The sequence below is a fragment of the Panthera onca genome, chromosome B4 (assembly GCF_046562875.1).
Source record: "Panthera onca isolate mPanOnc1 chromosome B4, mPanOnc1 haplotype 2, whole genome shotgun sequence".
In the NCBI taxonomy this organism is placed as follows: Eukaryota; Metazoa; Chordata; class Mammalia; order Carnivora; family Felidae; genus Panthera; species Panthera onca.
In genome coordinates, this window is record NC_138345.1 from 62,867,010 (window position 1) to 62,886,412 (window position 19,403).

The 19,403-nt window shown below is 41.2% G+C and overlaps 1 pseudogene; it reads left to right on the plus strand.

Moving 5' to 3' along the window:
* Positions 1–993: 993 nt before the first annotated feature.
* Positions 994–1,561, plus strand: LOC132695376 (large ribosomal subunit protein uL6 pseudogene; annotated as a pseudogene).
* Positions 1,562–19,403: the final 17,842 nt, after the last annotated feature.

Here is a 19,403-nt window from a genome sequence, read left to right on the forward strand (position 1 = left end):
TTTCAGTCTTTATTTTGGCTGCACAGTATTGAGAAAACTCTTGCTTCACACAGACAAGTACTTGCAAAAGTTTGTTATGGCTTACCATGAATTTCTAAATATTCTTTACTTAGATCCAGACATATGAAAAAAAAAGTTTTAAGGATTTTGGTTTCAGAGTTGTGTCCTTAAACATAAATACCAACTACTTGCATTATTTATCTCAGAAATAATAGTAGAAAGTCCCAAGCACTTATGATAACCACTATTATTTCTAAAAAAAATACTATCAAAATGTATATCAGCTTGATTGTGGTGATTACTTCACAATGTGTTTGTATATCAAAACTTCAGGTTATTATACCTTAAATATATACATGTTTCATCTGTCACTTATACTTCAGTGAACCTGAAAACATATGATCAAAATGTATCATGCTAATTTATTTAGTTACATCAAACCTAACTAGGCTTCCAGCAACATAAGTATTCACGGAGCAGTTGTGTCTAATTGTTGCCTCTCATTGGAGTGTGTGTGTGGCTTGTACTCTGTTACACTACTTTACATGCACTGACACGGACAGGCCTGAGTGGTGAAGAGAGCTAGAACTCTATCTTCCTCATCAGGGACGCATTTTCGTTTAGAGTTTACATGAGGACACTGAGGTTTGTTGAGTTAAAGTGACTTGAGTTTGACCATGTAGGTGTGGATCCCTGTCATTATACTGTGAATCCTGGGCTCATTACACCTCTTTACAGCTTCTCCATGTGGATCCTGCAGCTTCTTGAGTGGGCATTTGTGGTGGCTGACTCAAGGCCTGGGTGGCCCTCTCTCTGAGCACCCCTAAAACCACTAGCTTTATCGTGAGCAGCAGCCCCTGACTATGGTGGTCCGTGAGCCTTGCCCGGGTCCACAGGTGTCGCTAACAGCCGAGTTGTACAAAATGTTAAGTACAGAGGGGGAAAAGAAAGGTGGTGGGAACGAGAAATGAGAAGCTGGTCCCGTTGCTCTTTGCTGCATCTACTGTGAGAATGAAGACCATTCTCAGCAATCAGGCTGTCGACGTTCCAGAAAACGTCGACATCACTCTGAAAGGATGCACTGTTATTGGGAGGCGCCCCAGAGGAACCTGCAAAGGGACTGGGATCACATGAATGTGGAACTCAGTCTTCTTGGAAAGAAAAAGAAGAGATTGACAAATGGTACAGAAAGAGAAAAGAACTGGCTTGTGTTTGCACTACCTGTGGTCATGTATAGAGCACGGTCAAGGGTGTCACACCAGGCTTCCATAACAAGATGAGGTCTGTGTATGCTTACTTCCCCATCATCGTTGTTATTCAGGAGAATGGTTCTCTTGCGGAAATCCAAAATTTCTTGGGCGAAAAGTACATCCGCAGGGTTCAGATGAGGCCAGGTGTTGCTTGTTCTGTACCTCAAGCCCAGAAAGAGGAGGTAATTCATGAAGGAAATGGCCTTGAACTTGTATCCAACTCAGCTGCTTTGACTCAGCAAACCACAACAGTTAAAAACAAGGATTTCAGAAAAATTTTGCATGGTGTCTATGTTTCATCAGCACACTGATGAATAAGTTGTCCAGCCAGCTACAGAAATGGCAAGATGCCAAATAATTTTTAAGACTGATTTGTGATATTTTAATGATGAAATAAAAGCTATATTGATTTGGGACTTTTTCTTAGGAAAAAAGAGAAAGAGAGAGAGAGAGAGAGAGAGAGAGAGAGAAAGAAAAAGAAAGAGAAGCTGGTCTCTTTGTTGAGAGCAGTGAGCTGGGATCATCTGAGGTGCGTGAGGATGACACCTCCAGGACTATCCAGACTCATGATGCTGGCTCCCAGCAGGTGGATACACGCCTGCCCGAGACCTGTTTTTTTGTGGTAATTCAGCATGAGAATTAGGTGTAATTATGACTTTCAAAGATCCATCTTGTATCCTGTGTGATTTGGCTTCAGGCAAGCGATCACAGAAGGAAAGCTCTTGTGTTTATCACATACCACAATCACATGGCTGTCTCATAGCTGAAAATATACCAATGAAAAGCCACACACTTTGCCTTAAGCTCGTTTTCCTCATCCCCAGATGCTGCACCCTCTTCAGGTGCACCATCCAACCTATACTTTCCTTACAGCCTTCGTAGACCCTCTTACTCCTTCTCAGCGCGGTGTCCTTGGGCAGATACTTGTGGCTTGACAAGAAAGCAATGCGGCAAATAATAATTATCAAAGACACCAGTCATTAAGCCTGTTAGAACTGATGACATCAGTAATTAAGCCTATTAGAATGCCACAAACCGCACAGGAAGATCGGTTGATACTTTTTAGTCACATGTTCTATTCGTATAAGAACTATATTTAGCAGGGTATTTTCATTTTAAAAAATTAAGCATATGCATTTTTATCTGTAGTTTTTAATGATGAGAATGGTGAAGGCATATTAGAAGTTTAAGCACATACTGCAATTTTCTTCCCCTATTAACTCCATAAATAGCAGCCATTTGATGTGCAGACTTTTAAGTTTTTAATGGCAGTAATTATAAGGCCTTATCTCTTTTGAACTTTTTCTTTGTTGCAATTGATTTATTCTCCTGCCTTTTTGGATTCATAATTTTATCTAAAAAAAAAAAAAAGTTTCCTGACTTTATTCTCTTTGTCATGAAGAAGACAGACATGTTATTGAGTGGCAACAAGCTGGGATGAGTCATTACATTCTGATCACCTTCCTGCCAGGGCATGTAATCCTTGGAGACTTTTGAAGAGCTTGGCACTCTGTCGTTTCTCTGTAAATCCCAGGGAGTGAAATAGAGGCAAGGAACCCCATTATCACTTTGACTCGAGCTTGCATTTGACTGCAAAGGCCCAGGAGTGCCCTGAGAGCCGTGAGTCAGAGGACCTCTCCTTACCTGGAATGAGAATGACTTTCCTCTCTTTAGTCTCAGCTGATGCAAGTAATTGCATTGTCTGCCTAACTTTCCAGAGACTGACCCTTTACCCCTCTTGATTCCCACTTCTTTCTTGTATCCACCTTATCTTTGCCTCCTAACTTCTTTCTGCTTTGCCTCACTGACAGCAGAAGGATTTGACAAGTGACTGCGCATGTGCTATCTAATTTGGTCTGGCCAGAGCTATTTTAATGTCCCCATGAAGTGTGAAACTGTCCCCACTGAAGTCTCATCTCCTCTGGTCTCAGAACTCTACAGCCCTCACTGTTACCTACACTCCTTTGTCTCTTCTTCATCCTGCCACTGTTGAACCAGGCAGTTTCTCAAAGAGGATAATTGTCTCTTTTGTTCTCTGAATAATCCTTCTTGACCTTCTTCATAATGAACAGACACAAGCCTTATGGAAGGGATAATACTGCCAGTATCTGGTTCAGAAGGCCTATAACTCATAGTTTCAAATTCTGTGCTCTTCAACACATTTGATGCTTACACCCAGCAGCTCTGCATATGGATACTGGGGAACATCATCAAAAAGAAGTGACTCTGGGCTGGGCCCAGGGAACTGAAAGGCTCTTCACTCCCTCTCCTGTCCTTAGAATGTGCTTCCCACTTGCCTTTCCCTCTCCCAAAGGCTGCTCCAAGGACATAGCCTTCAGCTGGCGATCTGGTATTAAAAATACCTACAGGGCATATGTAACTGAGCCCAGTTAGGGCCTCTTTATAAACTTTTAAGATTTGGAGCGTGGGCACAGGGATCCATTTGTCTTGCTTCCGGCCCAAGACAAGCCTCACATGTAAGTTCTCTTTGCTATTATTAAAACTGTCAAGTGCCAGCCTAGAGTGGCTTTCCTCTTTGTTCAGTCTCTCCCTGCCCTCCATGTATGTGAGACGGTTGCAGATTATACCAGGAAAGCTCCAGAGAGGATTGGAACCAGTGGAAGCATTCATTCATTCAAAATGTACCCTATGTGTCTGGCAGTTTACTGGACATTAGGGATAAAGCCAAACACAAGGTACCTATGATTCCTGCTCTCAAAGAGCAGACATTTACATAGTAGTTACAGTATAGTTGATCATAATTGTGATAAGTGCTGCAGAGGGAAAGTTCAGAATGCCATGAAAGTATATCACAAGGAGACTGGCCAATAATAGTCAGTGTTTCTTGAGCACTGACACCTACTACCCAAGTCTCACAACAATCCCATGAGACAAGGGCTGTTACTGTTTTCATTTTACAGAGGAGGAAACTAAGGCTTAAAGAATAACCAGCCCAAAGTGAACCAGTTGATGAGGGATATAGCCAGAGTTTGGACCCAAGTTTGTATGTCCCTATAGACTATGTCACGAATCTGTGTGCACCCCTACTCCCATGGAAGGTACTCAGGACAAGAGTCAGGAGACCTCCTAGCACATCTACTGTCAAGGCTTACATCTGTACCATGAAACAGTTATGTTAGCTCAAGTGTTTTCAGTGTTTAGAGGGTCATGGGTTTGGGGCATGGGCACATAAAAGGTGGTAAAATTTTAAGATGTTCCTCTCATAGAGGGTGGATCTAGACAGGCACTATGACTGCTTTGACTAACAGAAAATGACAGAAGCTTCACTGTGCTCATTTCTATTCATTCCATAAGACACTGGAAGCTTCTACTTCCTGACTGTTGGAATGATCATTCTGAGGGAAGTCAAACACCAGGTAAAAAGTCTGAGCACCCTGTGATTGCCATACTATGGAAAGGCTATGTTGAGAAAGAGAGACACCCAGCCTACCTTAGCTGTTACATCCATTGCAGCCCAGACACAGAAAAGAACAAAGAAACCATTTTGGTCATTCCAGCCCCACCTGATTCAACAAGGAGAAAAGTTGAGGAAACAAGTTGACAGCCAGAACCAAGGCCCTAGGCATGAACAGCAGGCATAGCTATTTGAGTCACTCCAGCTGAAGTGCCAAACATCCTGGGATACACACAGGTTGTTCCCCCTGTGCCCTACCTGAATCCCTGACTCAGCACCGTGGACCTAATAAAATGCTTGGTGTTTTATTCCACTAGATTCAGCGCTGGTTTGTTATACAGCAGAGAATCTCCTTTGAGAATCTAATATAAGCAAAATTGCCATGTGATAGTATTATTTAGAAACATGGAAGCAAACACCTAAAAAAAAAAAAAAAAGAAAAACAATGTGGACATTCCTCAAAAATTGAAAATAAAACTATCATATAATCCACAATTCCACTTTTGGGTATTTTTCCAAATGAAATGAAAACACTAATTTGAAAAGATACATTTGCTCCAATATTCATTGCAGCATTATTTACAAAAGCCAGGACATGGAAACAACTTAAGTGTCTATCAATAGATAAATGGATAAAGAAAATGTGAAAAAGGTGATAGATAGATAGATAGATGATGGAATATTATTCAGCCATAAAAAAGAAGGAAATCCAGCTATCTGTGACAACATGGATCGTGCTTGAGGGGATTATGCTAAGTGAAATAAGTCAGAGAATGACAAAAATTGTATAATCTTACTTATATGTGGAATATAAAAAACAAATAAGTTGGGGTACCTGAGTGGTTCAGTCAGTTGAGCATCTGACTCTTGATTTTGACTCAGGTCATGTTTCCAGGGTTGTGGGATCAAACCTTATGTGGGGCTCTGTGCTGAGCATGGAGCCTGCTTAAGATTCTCTCTCTCTCGCTCTCTCACTCTCTCTCTCTCTGTCTCTCCCCAGCTCATTCTCTCTTTAAAATAAAAAATAAAAAACAAGTGAATAAAATCCAAACTCATGGATACAGAGAACAGACTGATGACTGTCACAGGAGTGGGGAGAGAGGTGGGTGAAATGCATGAAGGGGGTCAGAACATACAAACTTGCAGTTATAAAATAAGTCATAGGATGGGGTACCTGGGTGGCTCAGTTAACATCTGACTTCAGCTCATGTCATAATCTCACAGTTCACAGGATCGAGCCCCACATCAGGCTTTGCAGTGCAGAGCCTGCTTGGGATTCTCTCTCTCCTTCTCTCTCTGCCCCTCCCCCACTCACACTTTTTCTCTCTCTCTCTCTCAGAATAAACAAACTTTAAAATAAATACACGAAATAAAATAAGTCACAATAAAATAAAATAAGTCACAGGATGTAATATACAGTAGGGTGACTGTACTGTGAATTTCAAAATTGCTAAGAGAGTAGCTCTTAAAAGTTCTTATCACACACAAAAAACTGTTTGGTGACAGATATTAATTAGACTGTGGTTGTCATTTCACAATATATACAAATAACAAATCATTATGTTGTACACCTAAAACTAATGTAATGTTATATGTCAATTATATCTCAATAAATTTTTTTTTTTATTTTAAAAAAGGAGCTAAAAGAGGAGAAAGGTTGCTTCCAGGGGCAGGGCTAGTGAGTGCGGCAGAGTATTGCTATTCCTTGCAAGCTTTGTCTCCACATTTGACTTTGTCTTCCTTCAATTCCATGTGTAATCATGGCTAATGGAGCCCTCCATCAGCACAGCCCACACCAGCCGAGGAACGCCCCCACCCCAGCCTCCTCGCTGCCAGTGCACCCTCTTTGAGAATCAGAAACAGTGGTTCCCCCACAAAAAGATTTGCAACATCTGCTACTCTCTCTTGACATCAGACCCTGCTCATAAATTCCCCATGTCCCCATAAGCCATGTGGTCTCGGTTGAGGGACTGGGCTGGGTTTCTCTACTATGTGGGTTTTCAGCGTTCAGCATCCCTGGTGCTGTGTGGGATGATTGGAAAAGGAAGCACTGAGACGGTTCTTTGTGACCTCCCCATCTCTCCATCTTTTCCCTCCCTCTCTTCTTCCTTCTTTCCTTCTTTTCCTCCATTTCTGTCTTGTTACAGCAGAGTTTAAAAAGTAGCTAGAGGAGGGGCACCTGGGTGGCTCAGTCAGTTAAGCATGAAACTCTTGATATTGGCTCAGGTCGGTTGTGAGATCAAGTCCCACATGGGGCTGGCTCCTCACTAGGCATGGGACCTGCTTGGGATTCTCTCTCTCCCTTTCCCTCTTCCTCTGCTCCTCCCCTGCCTGCACCCTCTCTCTCAAAATAAATAAGTAAACTTTTAAAAAAGTAGCTAGAGGAGGAAGCAGAAGCCCTGCTGTCTGCTGTCATTGGGAAACAGGAGGTACGGGTCTGTGAAGCTTCAATTAAGAAGAGCAAACATTTTGCTGTCTTTGTGGTGGAAAAGCCCCAGGCATCAGAGTGTGGGTACCCGCGGGTTTTGGGGGGGAGGACAGCGCTCTACTTCCCCTTGCTCCTGCTCCTTGTTCTTTGTGTGTGACAGGAATTTATTACAGCACAAATAGGAAAGAAAGCCCAGGGGATTCTATCTCTCAGAAATGGTTTAAAGAGGCAGGAACATGCTTCAAGAGCATGGAATTTTCCAAAGCCTTTAAAATTTTGTTGTCTTCTTTGACCAACACAGCTATAAAGATTGACATAGATTTACAGGCACAGGTGCTCACTAAAGCAGACTGCCAATAATGGGCAAGGAAGACTTTTAATAAATAAGGAAATTTTATCTGCAGCATTAGCACTTTACCAGTTCAACTTATATCTTTTGTTCAGTCTCTGAAAACTCGCTTTTCAAGATCTCTGTTCCTATTCCTTCCTTCCTTTACTTTCCTCCATTTGTTCAAGGACTCATTCATTGTTTCTTGTGCATCTCCCATGTGGCTTCATGTTTCAGGCACCAGGGATGTCCTGGTGAATAAGCAAGACAAGGTCCTTACCTTTGTGTACCTTCCCTTCCAGCAGAGGAAGACAGACACTAAATAGCCAACAATGAAGGAGCAATGTCAATGTCCTGGAGAGAGGGAAACAGGATGGATGTCTCAAGAGTGATGGATCAGCATGGCTGGTCACGGCAGGTCTCCCTGAGCAGGTGAGGTCTGAGCTGAGGCCTGAGTAAGGGGAGGAGCAGCCCTATGAGGACCTGTCAGAGGGTCCCAGGCTCGAGAGCAATGAGCAAGTGGGGAACAGAAGGGGTGAAGTGAGGGGGTGGGCAGGACCCGGAAAATGGAGGGCCATTTTGGCTGTGGAAGCAAGTTTGGGTTTTACTGTCAGTGAAATGAGGAGACTTTGGAGTTTGTAGTTTGAGAGCTTATAAGCAGTATGGTTACATGATTGGATGTGCTTTAAAGATCACTCTGACTGCCAGGTGACAAATTGGCTTTAAGCAGCTGGAGTAAAGCAGGGGACCCGATAGGAGGCTGTTAAACTGTCAAGTGAGAGGTGGAAGAATCTTGAGCTAAGGTGGCAATGATAGCAATGAAGGGTTGTGGACAGTTAGGACTGAATTTTGGATACAGAGTCAATAGATCCTGCTAATGATGGGATTGTGGGGAGAGGGAGAATCCATTCCTAAGTTTCTGGCTTGAACAAGTGGGTGGATGAGGAAGATCTTTGTTGAGGTGGGTGACTAGAAGAGGGGTTTGCTGGAGGTAGTGGTTTAGGGGGGATTTAGTCACAGAAGGCATGAGATCCCTGAGGCAGAGAGAAAAAGGATTGGTTGTTTAGAAGGGCGATGGAGGAGATTAATGAGGACTTAGGAGAGTGTGGGTGACTTTCAATGTGGTAACTTCTGCAGAATGGTGGAGGGAAAGTCATACTTCAAGGAGATGGTGAACACCGTGAGGGCAGGGACCACGTTGGTGTTTGCTCACAGTTGTATCCCCATTTTCTGGTACAAGGTCTGGCAAATGGTTGCTGCTCAAATATTTGTGAAATTAATGAATGAATGAGCAGTTGGTAAGGTAGTGTTGGAAGTGAGTGTAGACCACTTTCAGTACATTAGGCAATGAAGACATAGGGAGAAAGAGGATATCCTGGAGCAATGGCAGGTTTTATGTTTATTTTAAATACCGTGGACAAGGGACTCCTGAGAGTGGTTATAGTCATAGAGCAGAAAATCTCTAGAGGGTACTGATAAAAGGCGCTGGACTGAGAAAGATAACCAACAGAAGGTGGTCTTAGAGGAGGAAAGGACGGAAAGTAGGGAGGACAAGGGAGAGGATGAGGAGGAGCTTGTTGCAGGGTCTCTCATAGTCCACAGCTCAACAATATTCGCTGAATACTGGTTATATGTCAGGCATCATTCCAGGTGTTAAATAATAAGAGGGTAATTTATGCAGTGTTTTTTTCTTTGGTGCAAATGATGAAACAAAAGCTCTAAGAAAATAAAACATTAATACAACACTTAAGAGTTTGGCTGTCCATTCCAACAGTGCCGGTCAGAATATTTATATGCCTCCTTACACCCCCTGAATTTTAAATACCTCGTGATTTCCCTTTAGTGCCAACTAGGAAACGTTCTCTAAACCCAACTCTGTCTATGTAACTTGATTTACGTGCCTTTGTGCAAGGTGCTCACGAGAAAGATTTTAAGGTTCACTGTGTGAAACTCTAATATTTCATCCACAAAAGGTAGAAAATGAGTCTATTTTAAGAAGCAAGTCATGACCATAAACCAGCTGACTTCCATGAGAGCAGAATTTTGTTTTGTTTATTGTTATATTGTCACAAAACAGGCTCATTTTCTACCTTTTGTGGATGAAATATTGGTTAGATTTTCACACAGTGAACCTTAAAATCTTTCTCGTGAGCACCTTGCACAAAGGCACGTAAATCAAGTTACATAGACAGAGTTGGGTTTAGAGAACGCTTCCTAGTTGGCACTAAAGGGAAATCACGAGGTATTTAAAATTCAGGGGGTGTAAGGAGGCATATAAATATTCTGACCAGCACTGTTGGAATGGACAGCCAAACTCTTAAGTGTTGCATTAATATTTTATTTTCTTAGACCTTTTGTTTCATCATTTGCGCCAAAGAAGAAAACACTGCATAAATTATCCTCATATTATTTAATCTTCTAAGGTAGAACATTAAAGTTTTATAACATACATATGGTGGTAGATGGGCCAAATATGTTTCAGATCATCATTAAAAGCCTCATACCAGTTTTGAGAGACTCAGTGAGCTAGTGAAGTGAGATTCACAGGTGACAGAAAACAAATCTGTGATTAAATTATGTATTGTTAATAACAATGTTCTCTTCGGAATGAAATTGTAGTTCACCCTCTTCCCCCATTTCCAACACTTTTCCTTATTGACTGAATTCAGATGAGTAGCTCTTGAGTTCATTCACCTGCTACCTGTCAAACATGAAATAACTGAATGAACAAGGTGTGAAAATGAGTCTACACAGAAAATATAGCCACCAGTTAAAGCGATGTTTGTAGAATTATGTTTGCTTAACAGATTAATCTCTTCACTTTAAAATCTGTTGGTAAAAGTGTAAGTCTAATTAATAAGTGAGTATCCTTAACTCAGAGCACAAACAATGTGATGTAATGGGATCTAACTTCAGATTTTTAAAAAGGGTTCTTTTTTTCCAACTTCTCTGTAACACTTCTAGCTTCTTTCATTTCCTCTGTTCATTCTCACGTGAATTTTCTTTTTTTAAAAGCATGCTAGGACATATATTCATCAGAGGAAGACATATTCCAGTCTTTAGTTGTAGACCTTCTAATGGCTACCTCAATATAGTCATCAATTACTTAACTTGGCAAAGCAGGAAGGTGGTGTTGGTGGGCACTACAGGAGAAGTAACTGTCCCACCATTTGTTACTGACACAAACCAAACCAACTAGCAAAACTATTATACGATCATTTATTATTTGTGAATTTGAACTCTGTGATTAGGTGCATACATATTTATGATTATTATGTGTTCTTGATGAATTAACCATTCATCATGATGGCATGCCCCTCTTTCTCAACAGTAACATTTCTTATTCAGAAGCCTAATTAGTCTCATATTAATATAGCCACTACAGCTATTTTGGATGAGTATTTGCATGGAATATTTTCCATATGTTTACTCTTAATTTATCTATGTCTTCATATTTAAAAAGGATTTCCTTTCATATGCCAGACCTGTCTAATTTGGTCTTGCTTTTTTTCCACCCAATTTGACAATCTGTCTTTTCGTTGAAATGTTCAGACCATTAATGTAATTATAAATATTGCTGCATTTAAATCTACCATTTTTCAGGGCACCTGGGTGGCTCAGTTGGTTAAGTATTAGATTTTGGCCCAGGTCATGATCTTACAGTTTGTGAGTTTGAGCCCCACATCGGGCTCTGTGCTGACAGCTCAGAGCCTGGAGCCTGCTTTGGATTCTGTGTCTCCCTCTCTCTCTGCCTCTCCCCTGCTCTCTCTCTCTCTCTCTCTCTCAAAAAAGAATAAATGTTTAAAAAACTTTAATCTACCATCTTGGTAGCTGTTTTCCGCTTGTCCCATTTGATTTTTTTTTTTCCTTTGTCCACCTCCCCCCCTTTTTCTGGCCTCCTTTGGATTTATCAAATTATTTTTTATGATTCTTTTTTATCTTCCCTATTGGCTTATTACTTATGCTTTTTTTGGTTCTGTAGGCTTTACATTACACATTTTTAGCTTACCACAGTTTGTTATCAAATACTACTACAGTACTTTCTGTATAAGAACCTTACTGTAGTATTCTTCCATTTTTTCCCTTGAACTTTGTGCTACTATTCTCATTCATTTTACTTCAATATATCTTATAAAATGTATAATACTGGGGCTCAGTCAGTTGAGCATTGGACTCTTGATTTCAGCTCAGGTCATGATCTCATGGTTCGTGAGTTTGAGCCCCACATCAGGCTCTGTGCCAACAGCCCGGAGCTTGCTTGAGATTCTCTCATTCTCTCTCTGCCTCTCTCTCTCTCTCTCTCTCTCTCTCTCAAAAATAAATAAATAAACTTTTTTTTAAATGTACAATGCCTTTTAGGGATTTCTACTTCAGACCATCATCTTTTAAAAAGGTTAAAATTAAGAAAAATGTTTTTCATATTGACCCACATTGTTTCCTGTTCCCATGCTCTTTATTTCTTTGTGTAGACACAAATTTCTATCTTGTATCAGATTCTTTATGCCTGAAGAACTTCCTTCACATTTCCTCTTGTGTGGGTTTGCTGGCAATTAATGCTTTCAGCTTTTGCTTGTCTGGAAAAAAAATTCATTTCATTTTTGAAAGGTATTTTTACCAGGTATAGAATTCTGACTTGACTTATTTTTTTCTTTCAGTTCTTGAAAGATAAGACTTCGTTGCCTTCTGCTTGACTAATTTCTGACAAGAAGTCTGTTTTACTTTCTATTTTTGTGACTCTGTAGGAAATGTTTCTTTACTGCCTTTATTTTGGGTTTCAGCCATTTAACTATGATGTGCCTCAGTGGGCTTTTCTTGGTATTTACACTACTTCTGCTCTCTGAACTTCTTAAATCTGTGTGGTTTGTTGTCTTTTGTTCATCCTGAAAATCACTTCTTCAAATAATTCTTCTGTCCTGTTTTCTATTTCTTGTCCTTCTGGACTCCAAATACACCCATGTTAGATAGTTCATTGTCCTATGTCTCTCAGATATGCTCTTTTTACTTTACTCCTTTCTTCCCTTTGTGACTGACTTTGAATCATTTCTATGGACCTATATTCAAGGTCACTGATTCTTTCCTTTACTGTGTCTAGTCTGCTGATAAACCTATGGAAGGAATTCTTCCTCTCTAATATATGTATGTATGTATGTATGTATGTATGTATATATGTATATATATTTAGTTTCCAGAATTTCTCCTTGATTCTTTTTATTTTTTCCATCACTCTGTTTGATAATTCCAACATCTGGGTCATTTGGGGTCTGATTCTGATTCTGTTAACTGCCTTTTCCTGCCATAATGGGTCTTTTTTCTTTTCTTTTTGGTGTGTCATACTTTCATTGAATTAACAGATACTGTGCATGAAAGACTAGTATAGAGAGAGTTGCACACACCTGACAATGGACACACTAGCTTTCCTGTTAGGCTTTAGTGGTTGCTAGTAGCTGAGCCAGATGTTGTTGCTATTATCCTTGTGTCCTTGTTACTATAGCTACCTTCAGCTCACCAGTCTTCAAATTTGGCCAATGGTAGGCTGTTCCTACTTTGTGCTTAGAGCAAAGACTGGATTGCCTGAGGGTTTTTGGTTTTTGTTTTGTGTTTTCACAGTTTTCCAGTTCTGCTCTCAGCTATTAACAGGACAGTCTGCTTGCATGCCTGCAGGGAGAATGGTTTGCTTCCTCTCCAAGGAGTGGATTGCTATTGCTTGTTTGTTACTTGGTGGAGGCTTGCAGTGAAGGTTGGTAAGATTAGAAGGCCATGTTCACCTGAATTTTGGAAGTGGGGCTTTCTTAAGTGTTCCAGAATTCCCCCCTGTAACATTCCATGTCCCCTTCCCCAATCCCCTTTGTGTTTGAGGGGAGGCATTTGGGGAGAGCTCTTGAGTGGGAACAGGTTACTGACCCCCTCCTAGTGGTAGCTGACTTCTGCTGTGTACCAGGCCTCAAGCAGCTGTCTCACCAGTCCCTCAGCTGGGGAGAGCTTGCTACTAGCCCTCTTCCTGCTGCAGTGGAAATTAAACTCAATGTGAAGCCTCAATTAAGAAGAGCAAACATCTGTGGCTTTCCTGGTGGAAGAGCCCCAGGCATCAGACCGTAGGCCCCCCTTGACTTTCTAGGGGAAGGAAAATGGTCTACCTTCTTCCTGCTGTTCCTCCCTGCTCCTTGTGTGTGACAGGAATTTATTGCAGCACAAATATTGAAGGTAGCCCAGGGGACCTCCCTCTCAGAGTTGTTTGGAAGAAGCAAGGAAATGCTTTACCTCAGAATTTTCTTAAGCCTTTATGGCCATTTTCCCCCCTTAATCTGACCCAACTGAGTATTAACATGGATTTATCAACACAGGCACTTTCTAAATGAGGCTGATGAGGTTTGGAGTTCTGGTGGGGGTTGGGAGCTGACAGCCAGGAAATAATTCTTGGAGACATCTTTGGTGCAAAAAAGGTGATTTTATTAAAGCACGGAGATAGGACCTGTGGGCAGGAAGAGCTGCTCTGGGTTTGTGAAGAGTGACTGATTATATACCCTCAGGTTGGGAGGGGGTCAGGGGCAGCGTAAGTCTCTAAGAAATTTTGGAAGCAAGGTTTCCAGGACCTTGAGGGGCTAGCTGTTATTAGGAAAATGTCATTTATTATCATTTAGGAAAACCTCAGTCATGAGACCCTTCAGATGTATATCAGGGGCCATATGCTTGGAGTATAATTGCCAACATATACTTGGGGGTTAAAGATAAAGGGGGTTTGCAAAGGAATTTTTATGTGTTTAAGGAGATTCACAGGATCCTGGGAGGTCAAAATAATATTAAGCCAAGATTCCCTTTTGCCTCTAGCAAAGTGTCCTCATCTGAGGCAGCTGAGCTCCTAGAAGAAGGTCACTCTGCCTGTTTCAAAGACTTGTCAATGGACTGTAGGCAGTAAGGGAACTTAATTTTTCATTTGCCTTTGTTTCCATATTGCCATGGCAAGCACTTAAACCCCCTTACATCTTGATGAGGATGATATTAGGGCTTCAGGAAACAAGAGTCTAGAGGTTTCTGGAGATTCGGCTATGGATAAGATTGCCTTTTTCTTGCAGTTTACTAAGTTATCTGTAAACTGAAGGAGACTCCTGTCTTCATGACTGTGATCTCTATCAGTCAACCATTTGTTTTCCTTTCCTTTCCTTTGTTCTTGGGCAGCCAGGAGTGTCTGGGGAATATCACACACATCCCACCCGGGGTGGGGGGAGTGGCTGCTGTTAGCCTGTTCTTTGCCCTCAGCTTGCCTTATGCTCCCTCATCAAGACTGACTCTAAAACAGCTCAAATCATTGGACAAATAAAACCTTTAACGAATATGGAAATCCTGTTTATAGCATCAGTACTTCAACACTTCAAGTTACTTCTGTACAGAAACTCTCTCTTTCCAATGATCTTGTTTCCAATTATTCTCATCTTTGCCTGTTTTTGGCTCTTGCCTTATTCATTCATTTGTTCATCAGTAAACATTAACTGTGCATCTCCCATGTGGCTGTCATGTTTCAGGCACCAGAGATGTCCTGGTGAATAAACAAGACAAGGTCCTTACCTTTGTCTACCTTCCCTTCCAGCAGAGGAAGACAGACACTAAATAGCCAACAATGAAGGAGCAATGTCAGCGGCCTGGAGAGAGGGAAACAGGATGGATGGAGAATGATGGATCAGCATGGCTGGTCACGGCAGGCCTCCCTGAGCAGGTGAGATCTGAGCTGAGGCCTGAGTAAGGGGAGGAGCAGCCCTGTAAGGACTTGTCAGAGGGTCCCAGGCTCGAGAGCAATGAGCAAGTGGAGAGCAAAAGGGGTGAAGTCAGAGAGAGACAGGGCCCAGAAAATGAATGGCCATTTTAGCTGTGAAAGCATTGAATTACTCTGAGTGAAATGGGGAGACTTTGGAGGTTTTTTGTTGTTTTGTTTTGTGTTGTTCTTCAGATTTGCTCTCCCAAAATTCAGTCTGTCTACTTTGAGAAGTGGTTAGCCCAGATAAGAGGCAGTTACACCATCTAGTGAAAGGGGAAAGAATCTTGAACGGAGGTGGAAATGAAGGCAATGAAGGGTTATGGACAGTTAGAGATATATTTTGGGTTTTGTTTTACATATATATAAATATATATATATATATTTATATATATGTATATGTATAGTTGACACATAATATTACATTAGGTTCAGGTGTACAACCTACTGCTTCCACAAGTATGGTGTGCGTAGGGGTATATTTTGGATATAGGGTCAATAGGACCTGCTAACAATGGGATGAGGTGGAGATGGAGAGCTACCCTCTAGCTTGAGCAATAGGGTGGATGGAGAAGCTATTTACTGAAATAGAAAGACTAAAGGAGGGATTTATGGGGGTAGATTAGGGGAGGCTACAGTCACAGAAGGCATGAGATCCCTGAGACAGAAATAGGGATTGATTATTTAGAAGGGTAATGGAGGAGATAAACGAGAAATTAGAAGAGCATTCATGACTATTAGTGTTGTAATTTTGGGAGAATGGTGGGACGGATGTCAGACTTCAGGGAGATGATGAACACTGCAGGAGCAGAGACGTTTTCAGTGTTTGCTCATAGTTGGATCCCCAGTGCCTGGCAAATGGTGGGTGTTCCCCGTTTACTTTTGAAATGAATAAATGACAGAGTGGGTGGTAAGGAAATATTGGAACTGAGTGTTGAAGACTTTCAGTAAATTTAGCAATGAAGGAATGTGGAGAAGTAACATGCTAACTAGCAGAGATAGCAAATTTTAATTTTTTAATAATAAATTTAACGGATAAGGGAGGCCTGAATGTTTTCAGTCATAGAAAAGATAACTCTGGAGAAGAGAGATGAGGAAGCTGGTCCGTGAAAGGATAATTAATGGTGTAAGTTTCTTCCACTGGAGAAAAGAAGGTAACATCTGTTATTCATCTATTATGTACCAGGAAGTGGGCCAGCACCTCACATCTGTTATCTCACTCAACCATCACAATGGTCATTTAGGGTAGAATTGCCAAATAAAATACAGGACACCCAATTAAATTTTAATTTCAGATAGCAAAAAAATCGGTATGACTCACACAATGTTTGGAACATACTTATATTTTTAAAAAATATTCAGTGTTGATCTAAACTTCAAATGTTGATCTAAAACTTCAAAATCAGTATTGATTGGGTCTCTGATATTTTTATGTTTTAAATGGGACAATCCTTGGGGTAGGTAATGATGAGAGAGCATAAGGCAAGCTGACACCAGCAAACACCAACCCCCCTCCCCAGACACACACACACCTTGGGATCTGTGTGACATTCCTCAGGCGGTCCTGGTTGCCCTAAAGCTAAGAGGAGAAAACAAATGGTTAACTGATAAAGATCACAGACACGAAGGATGTGAGTCTCCATCAGTTTACAAATGTCTTAGTAAATTACAAGAAAAAAGCAATCTTACCAATAGCCTAATCTCCAAAAACCTATGGACTCAGTTTTCTGGAGCCCCTCCCCTCCATAATGAACAAAGGCAAGAAGGAAATGGCAGGTAAAATTAAATTTACTTATAGCCTGCAGCCCATTGGCAAATACTTGAGGCAAATACAGAGTGAAACGTTCTTCCAGGAACTCCCTACTGTCTTAATGTTAATGCTTTGCTAGAGAAAAAACCACCTTAGCCTGACACTAGCTAGGCTTCCATTATCTTGTGAGTCCTCTTTAGCATATAAAAGTCTTTTTTGAGGCCTCCCTTTTGCCTTTATCTCCCCCAATTCCACAGTATATATAGCCAGTCACTCTTCATAATCCCAGCGCAGCTCTTTCCGCCCACGGGTCCTGTCCCCATACTTTAATAAAATCGCCTTTTTGCACAAAACACGTCTCAAGAATTCTTTCTTGGCCATCAGCTCTGAACCCCCACCACCACTCCAAAATTCCATCAGATAATATTGATAGGGAAAAATCTGTTATAAGACGGTGACAGGACTGATCAGGGAATTCCAGTGCCTGCCCCAAGACTCCGCTCCCGGGTTTTTCTTCCCACCCTGCTTGCTGTGCCTGAACAGACTATAAATTGTCCTCTCTGCTCATGCTCAGGCTCAGACCTCTGGGGAGTGATCTCCTCTGAGCCTGCTGGTGTAAAATAAACCTCCTGCCTTCCACGATCTCGGAGTGCCACCTGGTTCTTCTGCCTGCTGGTCCAGGCCAGGTTCTGTAACATATATTTGCCATTTTTCCTAAAGGAAACTGAGGATCTGACAGATTGAACAATATTGCCCACATACGCAAGGTTATTAAAAGTGGTAGTCAGACTGGAACCCAGTCTGTCGGACTCCTGAACTTATAGGCTTTACCCATGTGCTGTGCCCATGTGGAGTCGAGTCCACAGAAGGGCTCAGCCCAGTAAGTCAGTCCTTTTCTCACTTATATATGTGACTGGCCTCTAGTTAAACAGTCAAGGGTGAGGAGCTTCTTGGGACCATTTTTGTGTCCACTAAAAGTGCCACTAAATCTTTCTTGATGGACTTCTAGGTAGGGTATTTTTGCTAACACACTGAGATGAATGACATTAATAGGTTAGTCTTTCCTTATTTTTGTTTGTTTGTTGTTGTTGTTGTTGTTGTTGTTGTTTAAATCTCTAAGCACCGGGCTAATTTAGAGAGAAAGTGTGCCTGACTGGACAGCATGCCACAGCCCTGCTGAAGAGGGCCAGATGTTTACCAAGTTGACGTGTTTGAGTGAGGAGGGCGGCTTTTCCTCTTTTGAAAAGGAAGCTATCTTTTTTTTTTTTTTAATGCAGTTATGTACTCAGTATTAAAATTATTTGAGGAGAACTATGCTTGTATTTTTGGAGTAGGATGTGGGTTAGATAAGCTTAATAAAACTTTTTTTTAACTTTTTTTAAAATGTTTATTTTTTGAGAGAGAGAAAAAAAGCGTGAACGAGGGAGGGGCAAAGAGAAAGGGAGACACAGAAACTAAAGGAGGCTCCAGGCTCCGAGCTGTCAGCACAGAGCCTGACAGGGGCCTCAGACTCACAAACTGTGAGATCATGATCAAAGCCAAAGTCAGACGCTTAACCCACTGAGTCCCAGGTGCCCCACTTAATAAAACTTCTAAGAGGTAATACAGTCTAGGACCTAAGACCTTTGAGTCTGCAGTCAGACGGACTAGGGTTTGAATCTTGTTCCACAATATACTGGATATTGGGCAAGTTGCTTAGCCTTTCCCAGTCTCTTGTTTTCTGTTCTCAAAATGGGGATGCTGATAACAATACTAACAATAGCTTCCCTACAGAGTGGGTGTGAGGATTGCACGAGGTGATAGCACATGGGATAAACACTTAGCACACGGGTAGCCATCATCTCCCTCACCAGCAGCAGGGGCATGATTGCTACTCCTGAGGGTGCTTCTGTTTGAAACAGTGCTGTATCCACATCTCACAAGCTGAGGATGAGGTCGTGTGGGGATTTTGTTGTTGTGTAACTTTGAAAGCTGTTTGTGACAGATAACCTCCTGAATCTGTACCGGGGCATTGGTACAAGGCTGAGACAAAATCGCCAACAAATCTGAAACAAGTCACCAAACATAAGGGAAACAATTTTTCCTGCTGAATACTGTTTCTTTAGTTGCCTAGATCTACATGCCACTTAATGACTATCTTCAAGAAAATCATTATTAATACGTTATGGAAACATTGGGGCAAAGATATACAGCCCTGTCTTCAATCAGACCACATTTAAGTGTATTTGGCCTTTTCAGTGTATTATTTCACATTTTACACTCTTTACTCATCCTATCCAAAATGCTAAATTCATGCCCACAGCTTTTCCCTTTTACATTACAAAGCTCAGTGATTTCTACATGAAATATTATCTTCATTTTATATATATAATGAATATTATATAAATATTCACATATTTTTATATTATTTCATATATTTCATGTTATATATATACTTCATATATTATAAATATATTCACATATATACAAGTATATAATTACATGTGAG